Source organism: Haliotis rubra, unplaced genomic scaffold (genome assembly GCF_003918875.1).
Source record: "Haliotis rubra isolate DU_JTF1 unplaced genomic scaffold, ASM391887v1 Scf10, whole genome shotgun sequence".
Classification (NCBI taxonomy): domain Eukaryota; kingdom Metazoa; phylum Mollusca; class Gastropoda; order Lepetellida; family Haliotidae; genus Haliotis; species Haliotis rubra.
Window position 1 is genome coordinate 2,954,063 of NW_025764892.1, and position 12,261 is coordinate 2,966,323.

The 12,261-nt window shown below is 36.2% G+C and overlaps 1 protein-coding gene across 1 annotated transcript in view; it reads right to left on the reverse strand.

Moving 5' to 3' along the window:
• Positions 1-11,136, reverse strand: part of LOC124266065 (adhesion G protein-coupled receptor L3-like) — an 83,533-nt gene extending 72,397 nt beyond the window's left edge. Inside the window, exon 1 of the mRNA XM_046700884.1 lies at positions 10,913-11,136. The gene's annotated coding sequence lies outside the window, so the exon portion shown is untranslated. The remainder of the gene's footprint in view (positions 1-10,912) is intronic.
• Positions 11,137-12,261: the final 1,125 nt, after the last annotated feature.

A 12,261-nucleotide genomic window follows, 5' to 3' on the forward strand; every position in this document is an offset into this window, starting at 1 on the left:
AAATGACCTCCTCTGCTTTGTATACATCAAATTAACGAGGGTAAATTTCTACTTACCGTTCTCAGGTTACAACAAATTTGCCTTGCATTAATAAGTAAATGGATACTGCAGTGCTAACACGACTCTAATCCATGGTACTGAAGAACTGAAATGGACAATGTCCATGTGGTCCGAAGCTGATGGATGGTCAAACAGTCTCCATGTCCAGTGAGTGGACTGAGTTAATTAGGCATGGCAACCAATCACATTCAGCTACAGTCAAGGACATAGCTTACATGTACAGTAATGATTTATTTGTCCAAGGTGGACACACAATTTCATGCATTGTGTCAGTTTTGGTCAGCGGCTAGTTGTTATTTCAGATATGTATGCCCTGCCTTCCAGGATGTTTTCCTCACCCCCCTGGTGGCAGATATTCCCCTGGGGGTGGGGTGGAACAGTTTGACATCCCAGGGAGCAGGGCGTGTGTTGTACAGTAGCTGCTGGTATAGACTATTGGTATAGACTGGTGTAGTCTCTGAATATATATAATTTTGATGGAAACAAACAATTCCTTTTGAATTGAAAAGGAGCCCCTGAGAGAAGAGATTTCTCTTGACCTGATTTTCTCTTGACTTGTTTCATCTGGTACTTTAGTGAGTGAGTGAGTGAGTGAGTTGGGTTTTACACCGCTTTTAGCAATATTCCAGCAATATCACGGCGGGGGACACCATAAATGGGCTTCACACATTGTGCCCATGTGGGGATTCGAACCCGGGTCGTCAGCGTGACGCTTTAACCATTAGGCTACCCCACCGCCCCTGGTGCTTTAGCATTGCAGAAAGGGTAAGGCAGAAGAGAAAACAATAATGTTCAGGAACTGTGAGACTGACTATTGCTGGTACTGTGATAGTCCATCTCCCAGAACCTTAAGAAAATATTATGAAATAAATTTTAAACAAGGCTTTAAGATGGGCACCTAATCAATTTCCAGAGCTGAGAGGATAAATGAATAAAGTTACATAATGAATCTATATTAAGTCTAGAATGACTGGGCAAGTCTAGGCAAGAATATGTTTGCATCTGCTGAAATTAACAATTGTTCTGGGATCTTTTTTATTTTTGTTTGTTTTTGGGAGATAATGTTTTTAAATAAGATAAGATATTTTTGTCCCTATATGTCAATCTACTGGGCTACATTTGGAATTTATTTATTTTGCAGATACGTCTTTTTAAGTAATATAAGATTATTCCTGGAACAAGTGTTAGTCTAGTACCATGTGTTTAAAGGGCTACTGAGGCTACAGGTCCTTTTGAGTGTTATGAGGAGACACAGATGATGAAAGCATTCCCCGTATCAGCAGTTTTATTGACCTGATCAGAGATATTGGGAAAAAGCAGGGAGAAAGCATATTGACTAATTGAAGTGATGTGTGAATGTACTCAGTAATCAAACGGCGTCTGTGGACACAGAAATAGCTATACCATTATCAGCTGGTTCTGTCTAGCGTCGTTTTCTTCCAATATTCAGGAAAAAAGTGTGGGGTGAGTGAGTGAATTGACATCGATGCAGTTTTCATTTTCATTTACTTATATTGGTTATAGACACAAAGAACGGCTTATCCAGAGGATCCTGGCACAAAAAAAGGACTTAACTCTGACCAGTATATTGTGAACTGCAGACGTACACTGACCATACACTATGTTTAAAGGTTGTATCATGTGACACAACTACATTTTAATACAGAGAGCCCAAATTAACATCACAGTCATATTGCAGCCAGATCATTATGATTGGACAAATGTTTAAGTGTCATGTCATTTACATACACAATATCTGGAATCATCCTTGTTTATTAAAACTTTCCAAATGTTTATGATAATAATTATTATTAGTGTTTGTGTACATGTAACCTACACTTAAGCTCATACTACGGTATGTATCAATCACATCACTACCTCCTTTATGAATCCATGTAAGCATATTTTTTTCATGAAAAACAAAATATATAAAACTATTTGAATAGTTTAATTGTTGTTCATTTCATCCACTCTTGAATCCAAATGATGTTACATTATGTACTAAACAGAGTTCCTAACTGGAAAACCAGTATTTAGATGTTGAAACCACAAAACATTTGCACATGATCCAGATGAACAAGTGTAAAATGACAAATAATCATTGTCAAATATTTTGACATGTCTATTAAACTAAATGTCATGGACACTGAACTCAATTGTTCCAGTGGGAGGACAAAAGGGGAAAGAATGACATGATGCACATTAATTGTGCTAACTATCACTGTATTCAGCTCAACATACGGAAACTGGGCCTGACGAACTTGTAGGAGTGAGTGAGTGAGTGAGTGAGTGAGTGAGTGAGTGAGTGAGTGAGTGAGTGAGTGAGTGAGTGAGTGAGTGAGTGAGTGAGTGAGTGAGCTTTAGAACAATGAGGACTTCATTTCTTTACTTTCTTGATTCTGCAATCTCTGTTAAAGGAAACTGCCAAAAAACACAGATACCTGGTATATCATCAATATTGAAATTTGTTTTGATGTAGATGGTATTAAAAAACAACATGACCTACAAAATATCCCCAAAAGTATTAAAACACTGCTTATTATTTTTGCATTCTGATTTTTACTTTTTACTCCACTCCTTTGTACAGAGAATTTAGAAGTCTCAGTACAAAGCATTCAAGCTAAGCATGTCTTCCCTGAGATGGGTACCAGGTGGGATCTGAATCAGGCCAGTTATTCCACAGTGACATAAGAAGCTATGTCATTTATGCCAAGCCATGTATGTGTAGTAGCCATAAAATATCCAAGTCCCATACATGGATTAAACCCATGGGCCTCCTGGTCCAACATCGGATGACATATCCAGAAGGCCAAAGGAGTAAACCCTTCTACAAAGTCAGAACATCATCTGTGGGATGACTACACCAAATCAGCATGTGCCAAATCATTAACTTTCAGTCAAAATATATCCATAAGAAATTTCATCTCATGTTTCAAATAAATCTGTGATGACAACTTTTTCAATAACCTGTATTTACCCAAATGATTTCAAAAATTATTTTATTAAAAAAATATTGATCCATCCAATTCATTTTGACCTCCAAATGCATGTCTGAAGCCAGTTCTACACAAAACAACAGCTGCAAGAAAGGTTGTTCACAAGTCTGAAGCGGTACAGCTAATAAAATATTGACTACTGAACTCAATAACTCGTCATAATTGTTTCATAACTCTGTCAAGCATGCAAAGTGCATATTTGAACTACTATGATATAACATTAATGCTGTGGTTGATTGATTTAGCACAAAGGTAAAGACAATAAACACGCAATGAAAGACAATAAGGTCGGGGTTATTGATAAGCTGCAATATGTTACAAGGCGAGCCCATTGTCTGGTACTACAGCAAGTAATTACCTGTATCAGCTGTTGTGTTACCGTCATGGGCTTGAAAAAAGTATTCGGTTTGTATTTTTCAAATAAACTATATTAACTTGGAATGACAACCAAAATTTTGTAAAATATCAGTTTGTATTGAGGTTTACATTATCCAGTGAACAATTAATAAGCAAACAATAATCAATTAATCAGAATGGCCAATGTGGGGTGATTTATTCAGATAATATATCATTTGATCATGATATCTCCAATCATGTTTAATTGTAAACTTTAACATTTTGATCGGCTCGCTTTTAAATATATTTTTGTTGTTCATGGGCATTTTTCAGTATAGTGCTGTATGTATCAGAGAATAAAATATAAAATTATACATTCTTTTTAGTTTACTTCTGTTTTCTGTGAAATTCATAACTTAAGTTGTTTGATTATATAGATACGATGTCGTTTTCTTACTGGTCACCAGAAAACATGTTTGACGAAAGTGTTACCCGTAGATAAGCCGACCCTTTTTTTTTGTCTTCCAAATTCGGCTTATCTACGGTAATATACGGTAGTTGGTCTGGTGTATTGTGCATACCCTGAAGCTCAGACATGTAATCCGATTGTAACACTACATTATGTCAGACAATACAGACATTTGCTATTTATTATACAGGAACTGATAAGTATTCCAAATATTGATAAAAGCGAGGAAGCTCAGACTAATACACACATTAAACCTGGAGTGAAGGGAGATTAGGCTAGACCAATTTTATTTCTTGTTTTACGTGCCTCAGAAAACCTAAAGGCAGGAGGGAATTATTTTTTTTAAATCACCAGTCAAAGTAATCTTGCTTTTAATTCCATAAAGTATTTTACTTTTACTTTACAATTTAAGAAGTGTATATTGGGAAAAAACAATCTAAAAAAGAAAATTCTTTTACGTTTACATTTTTGGCCAATAAAACATTAGGATTTTATTTTTTGAGGAGAGGAAAAGTAATTTATTTATTTTTATTCTTCAAAAAAATATGACCGGCGGATCCATAAAACAAGAAATAAAATTGGTCTGACCTTAGCATGGCTTTGTACAGTAATTCATGAACACCTGGTGTCTTTACTGATTTACAGAGATCATTCATGTAATGTTCACTATTTCGCCTCATATTTCCTATATTTCATGATTCCTATATTCAGTTCCATGACACCCCTGAGACTACGCCAGATGTGACCAGTAGTGCCCAGATACTGCAGTGCTTTACCAACCAGTCCCCACAAAAAGTGCATCTTTTGAATGAAAAAAACATGTGTTTTTTATTCTGTCCAGTGAGAGTTACAGTGAGTGAGTATGGCTTTCCATAGCCTTGCTAAAGGGTGTACTGAGTACTAAGCTGATGGATGTATAGTAATTCTGTCATTTAAAGAGGCTGGGCGGTGGGGTAGCCTCGTGGTTCAAGCGTTTGGTCATCAGGCTGAAGACCCGGGTTCCAATCTTCACATGAGTAAAACATGTGAAGCCCATTTCTGGTGTCCCCCTCTGTGATATTGCTGGAATATTGCTAAAGGCAGTGTAAAACCAAACTCACTCACTCACTTTAAAGATGCAAGTCTAGATAAGTGGACAGTGGCCAGTCTGTTGGAGGGACAATGTGTTAATTTTATTTCTATTTTTCAAAAATTATGGTTTAAACTATTAATTATTACCTTAGAAACTTTCAAAGTCTAGGATTGTTTACACTGCTGTTCGTAACATTCCAGCAATATCACAGCGATGGACACCAGAAATGGGCTTCACATGTTTGACAAATATGGGGAATCGAAACCTGGGTCTTCGCCATGACGAGTGAACATTTTAACCATCGCTCTACCCCGGCACGTCAGTGAGTGTTGGAAGTTGGTGCTGGAATCAGCTGGATCGAACTGGGCTCATCAAATTCACAATCTGTTTCCTGTCAAACCTTCCAAATAATGAAATAACTTTCTTGGAATGGTATTAAGCTGGTATGATGAACAGGAAGAATAGACAACTTCGTTATTGCAATGACAGCTTCTGTTTCAGCATCTACACCGAAACATTGCATATATTGCAATGAATTGTTCCTGTTCAATGAAATCACTTTTAAACAACTAGAAATTTCAAATGAGTGACAGTGAGTTGAGTTTTACGCCGCTTTTAGCAATATTCCAGCAATATCACGGCAGGAGACACCAGAAATGGGCTTCACACATTGTACCCATGTGGGGAATCGAACCCAGACCTTCGGCCTGATGAGTTTGGCCTGATGAGCGAACACCTTATCCACCAGGCTACCCCTCCACCCCAAACCAGAGAAACAATGGATGCCAGTGACTATTAACATCCAAAACCACTCGGCTACTCCACAAACTTAAATTGAATGAAACAAAGAACCTGGCTGTGCCATGTGAAGTTTTCCAATATATTTACCAGAAGAACTAAAACATTGTTTCTAAACAACCATGGAGCCATTCAATCAGCATTCATGCAAAAATGACTTCTTTTCAAAGGAGCCATGCCATGTTAAGTAGGCATTATATTATCATAATAGTTACATCAGTAATTTTACAAAGGATGTTAAAATGAATTTACCTTTGAGATTATTGATTTCACATAAAAGGAACACTATATATTACATTCAAACAAACCCCATGTCAGTTGGCAACTCTTTGAATGCGACACGATGCTCTTTATGATGCATGTGTTCAAATGTCACGAATGCTTTGCGAAAAACCTCCAGCAAAATATCGTATTACAAAGAGAATAACAGTACCTCACCTCTCCTTAAATGTCATCACATCTTAAGCAACTCATGAGGAAAAGTGGAATTGATGCAAATCAATTTCATGCCTGTCGATCACTGATGTCGATATGTGTAACAGATGCCTTGGTGAAGTGAAATAGAGGCCGGAAATAGACTGAGGTCTATGTCGGAAAGGACACAGTGTGTATTATAGATCAAACATACCAACTGGCACTTAACCAATTTAATATACTCCATTTTGGTGCTCGAGGTCAATGTATCACAAAATTATTCATCAATTTAGTAAACTTTGAAATAAATCACCATGAGCAAGAACCTGTCAGAAGTCCTGCTGTGAAAATAATTCGTCACAATTTGTTAATATCAAACTGTCACTTTACAGACCTTTAATGTTTTTCATTTTGACTTTGTTTTATTCATTTTTTCCAATATTTACATTCATAATCATATATCTTTTTTAATGATTTAAATAGCCTATATTATTTTAATAGTAAATACTGCAAACTAAGATATTGATTAAATTTAATTATTGATAATTCAATTATTGCTTCATTTACTCCTGTGCATTGGGGCGACATATATATTTATAAAATTCTATATTTCTGAAATACATGTATTTAGGGAATATATGTACAACTTAGATGAAGAAATACACTTTAGTCCACTGATTCCGCGGGACATTGAGTACAACACCTGAATATGTCCATGACACCTGTTAATCCAGACCACTGTAAATGTTTAGTCCAGATAAAGCAGATTGATATAATAATAATATTGCATGCAAGGACATATTGACATTCAGATTCATAAAAGATTACTCGCAATCTACAACCTGTTAACCCCACCACACAAATGAACCTGTGTGATAGCTTTCCCAACATTAAAACCCCTCTCAAACTTAAACAAAGCATTAACCTCGATCTTTCACGACAAACCAATAAACCCTTACATAATGCATCAAGTAAGTACTTCCCCAGCCTACTAAATCTGCTTTATCTATGCATCTTTAAATGCACAAAGCCAGTGCACCAGTTGAAAAACGCAGGTGAACAACAAAGCCCTCAGTCTTTCAACGACAGTTTCCAAGGCCTAAAGCATTCTTTCACGATTCTGATCACCAGGTAAACAATAGCTCAATATTTTTTCACCCTTGGTGTTTAGAGGGCTAAAGGTTTGAATGGCCAACAGAATTAGTGCACGCTCCATCCCCCAGAATTCCCAGTCAGTGATGACATTTTCCAAGGGCGGCTAAGGTCGTGACTCCGTCTCCATTTACATAGGTAGAGGCCTGAATGGTCCCCAAACTACAGTTTGTTGCCATTTATTGTCTCTCCCCCTCCCTCCCCCGGAGAAGTGCTCAGAGCAACCAAATAGTCATTCGAAACCTGTTTAACCATTTGCATAGAAAACAATTTATTCTAATGGCAGAATGGGATCCTGCAAATATTAAACATGATTCTAAATTTGATGTGGGGACAAAGAGCTGCAGGAATGAACTTGTGATGAAGTTGTAACAAATTGGCTTCTAAACTCAATTCAAACATACTCATGGGGTTTCAAAATTAAATAAAAAGACAGTTCCTTCAGAATCCAATTTAAAAGATAAGAATGGAATCTGATAATTTAACCTACTAAAAAGCACTGATATGCCAAGACTAAAAAATATTGATATGCCAAGACATTCATGTGAATCCTACTTATTACAAGTTATTAAATTATACTGAGGTAGTAATTAAAAACTACATAGCCCTTTATCTAATTAGTTTTTAAAACAATCCTTGTGAAAAGACAAAGAGTCAACAGAATCTCTGCATCTTCTAGTGTGGAACAAAAGGTATTACTGAGGATTTAATTCTTTAAAAAATTAAACATGTAATGTCAGGAAAAAGTATAATACTTAATGGATGACAACTTGTTTATTATATTATAATGATTCTTGCTTGACAATGGTACAAGAACAACAACCGAAACATCACATCATAATATAATAAAGTATCACACTTTTCTTATTATTCATTAACTTCTAAAATGTCGATCAAACAGAACATACCATGTTACTTTCCTTGATACTAGCAAAATTTGATACACTTTGCATGCTTATGGAGTTCAAGGTGCACTTAGTCCTTATCAAGAAGTCCTGAAGTAGAATATGTAAATGTTTACCTCAAATAAACCCACTACACCTTTTCACACACTCCTACTGTGTCAACAACTACAAGGAGACAGTTTATTCCTGCTTGAACAACTATTACATAATGCCACCTACAACAGCCTCCCACAGTAGCAGGTGTTGAAATAAACAGCCCCATTCCAGCAAGCAGTCACCTGACTATGTACACTCGCAGCCCTGTTATGTAATATACATGATTTAATTACTCTGTACAGGTGAACAGAAGCTTGACCAGTGGCCAGTCTGTCTACAGGTGTGAACAATCCCGATGCTAATTACAGGTAACTGGACAGGTGTAAGTGACAGGTACTGTTTGATGTGTCTTGCAGAGATTTGCATCCCTGTATTGATAATGACAGGAAATTGGAGGGGTCGTAATTACTCGCAATCATTGTCAGTTGTGCTATTAACAAGTGTTGGTAGACACATGGCCCTGAGGCATTTCTCCTGGCAGGGATTGTGAACTGGCCTCTCTCGTTAGAGGCCATATTGTTCTGATTTTATTGGTTTGTAGAATTTAGACATCGACCTGTCAGTAACACTGATTTGTTAATTTCAGTGTAATTTTGCAATTAACATGCTTCACGACCTCGCAGGAATATAAAGTTGGATGTTATCTCTGCTTTTGTATAGATTTTAAATGTAATTGGACAGACTGGAGCCTTCGTTGAATAAAATCAGTTAAATCTTTAGATAGTTAATGCTCCAAGTGTGTAGGAGGGTTTTGTCATCATTGGCTGCCTCTGGTACACAACATATCTGTGATGATTAAAGATCCTATTACAAGTGTAGTATTAAGTGTTTACTACCAAGAATTCATGTACTTTAAAATATCATGTGAAATACTGTAAATATTCCAATTTCTAATATTGTTATAAGTTCTTGATAAGTTTTAATTTTTCACTTCAACAAGCTTTTCATTGTATGTTTAAATACATTAATGGCATACACAATTTTCCTGACAAGTTCTTTAATACTGCCATTCTTTATTCATTTTGATAACACCAACATATTTCTAGAGCAATTGTGTTTCAGAAACAGCAGTAGATGTAAAACACAACCCCTAACCTAGAAATGCTTTTTTTCAAGGCAGGAGAGCAATCCTAGGGTTAAATTCTCATTTAAACATTTACATTCTTATTTAAGAATGTACACCATAAAACCCATGTTTCTAAATCACTGATTGAAAGTGGCCTCTTATATAATGATTTAAACATTTACATTCTTATTTAAGAATGTACACCATAAAACCCATGTTTCTAAATCACTGATTGAAAGTGGCCTCTTATATAATGATTCCCTTATTAACTTTACACCTACTGAAGTAATGGACAAACGGACTATATCTATGTTTTTCTTTCTTGTATTCATATGTTTTTCTTGAACACTCTACAATGCCTGATATAGATATATTTTTTCTCCATTTATACACCTTATCACAAGGAGGAACGAATTCCTTTTAAGGTAATAAAGTATTGTCTAATGTCTAACTTGTGTATTTCAACACTGCCATCATACTACATTGTACATGTATAATGAAAAGATCACCTCAGATTAATATCATAATTCAAGATTTGAGAAGATTTTATCCCATGTCATATGATATTTATTTTTGTTTTCAATGACATCTTGAAAAAGCATTGATTTCTAATATCAATATTTTCTGCAACAAGTCACACTGTGATCTGGTTGTATGCATCTTGATGTATTAACCATCTGTATCCATTAAAAAATTGTCTCTCGATAGCAGAATTATATTAATTTACAAAACTATCATCTAATCCATAATGATAGTATTTATCAATTCATTCTTCAAATTGCATTACATAAAATAAGCTAGTACACTGAGAAGACTGTTCCAACATGCCCAAGTCGTTGGACGACATTGTTAAATGTGCAGCCAGGCATGTTATAAATAAACATTATAGTTCTGGGTTGGGCAACTTCATGAGCTCCTTGTGACGCTCACATGCTGTCAATAGCATAGACCTTTTTATTCTGCCCACGGAGTGATAGTTTAAAGTTCAAAAATAATTCCTGAATATTCATCAAACGTGCTTAAAAGAAAACTCTAGAGGTTTGAAATTTGTTTCTCGAATTACATGAAAAGTATTAAGCTCACTTAGATTTTGTTTACATATATGATTACCAGTTAAACCAACTGTACTAAAAAGTCCCCTGTAGTAACGATTGGGGTTTTCATGAATTATTAAAATATTCCGGTTTAAACAATTATAGTGTTTGGCGGTGGCCTGATTGTTTGACAAAGGCAGTGTTTTAGGAAACCATGACATGAATACCTAATGTGACGACCATCCTCCCTTGTATGTGATGATAGCAGGTATTACGAGGAATGTGTGTCAAGTTATTTATGTCACAATGTCAAATAATATTAGAAGAGCTTCACAAAGTATTCAAAAACTTAATCAGAGATTGTCACAGGTAACATTAACGTCATGAAACATAAAACTAAAACAAACTCTCAAAAAGTCACAATTGTCGATTGTGTATTTCGTGAAATCGACACAGGTAGATTTCACTCAACAGAAGGTCGCGTCTACCTATACGGCAAGCTGGCGACACTTACCTGTGAAAGTCGAGGCGACAATTCAAACTCCGTGACAGATGAGACAACGATGTGTCTATTCCGAATGTCTTTCAGATATAATCCAAACTTTCCTGAATCCCACGGCACGTTATTTATGTAAATTGCAGATTACCACTTCCACGTTTCTACGACGGAGACACGATCGGTACAACTTGTGGATCGACTCACATACACAAATGATCGTAAACGGGAACAGCGAACCTACCTTAGTTTGGACGAGTCTATTACAACGTGGGGGCGACGGGTTGCAGGTGCTCGCTGTAAATAGCGGCTCTCGTGAACACAGCGCATTTGCAACGAATTACAAGAGAATTTCTCGCCTCCAGCTATCACTTCAGCTTGGGTTAAGATGGTATTTATCGCAGAAGAGGTTCTGGCTTGTTATTTACCGCTAAACGCACTGTGTGGTGACTCTTTAATCTTAAGCCAGCTTATATCTCCGGAATTTCTTATCACATAAGGGTGAAGTTCAATCTTCAAAGAAAGAAATTCTTATCGAACATAACTTTCTTACATAATCATGTTTGACAACCCAAACCCGACGTTTGACATATCGCGATGGCTGAAAACTGCGCGTGCCGTATTAAATAGTAATTGAGTGAGTGAGTGAGTATGGTTTTACGCCACTTTTAGCAATATTCCCGCAACATCACGACGGGGGACACCAGAAATGGGCTTCACACATTCTACCCATGTGGGGAATCGAACCCGGGTCTTCGGCGTGACGAGCGAACGCTTTAACCTCTAGGCTACCCCACCGCCCCAAATATATATAGTAATTGAAAGTAAGCAGTTTTCCCATAGCTTTCTTACTTATCAAAATCGCTGCATAAGCTAAATAGGATGGTCGATATATGTCAAATCTTTATTTCTGATACTATGAGGCCACGGGCCTATGAGTACAAAAACACCTCATCGGTGCAGACTTGAAATAAAATGTTAACAATGAAAGCATGTATAATATATACAATCTTAATATGACAAAATTGATTTCCTTTTTTCGAATGCATAAAACAGATATTTAGCAGTATTCAAGGAAATGTCTTCATTTTTGGATGATAACAACGAATTGAATTTTAGTATATTGGGGAAAACATAGAATTGCGACAAAAGATATTTACGTCTTAATTCAATGTAGGCTGGACAGATAAGTAAGAAGTGATATTCATTTTCAATTACGTTTAAGTTACACATTTTGCATGTTCTTTGTTCCCGGGGAATGTTATAGTAACGTCCTCTTTCAATTTCTAAACTATGGGAACTTAACCTAAATCGTGATAAACAAGATCTATATTTGGATACAGTAATATGAGTTAAGTATGTTTCAC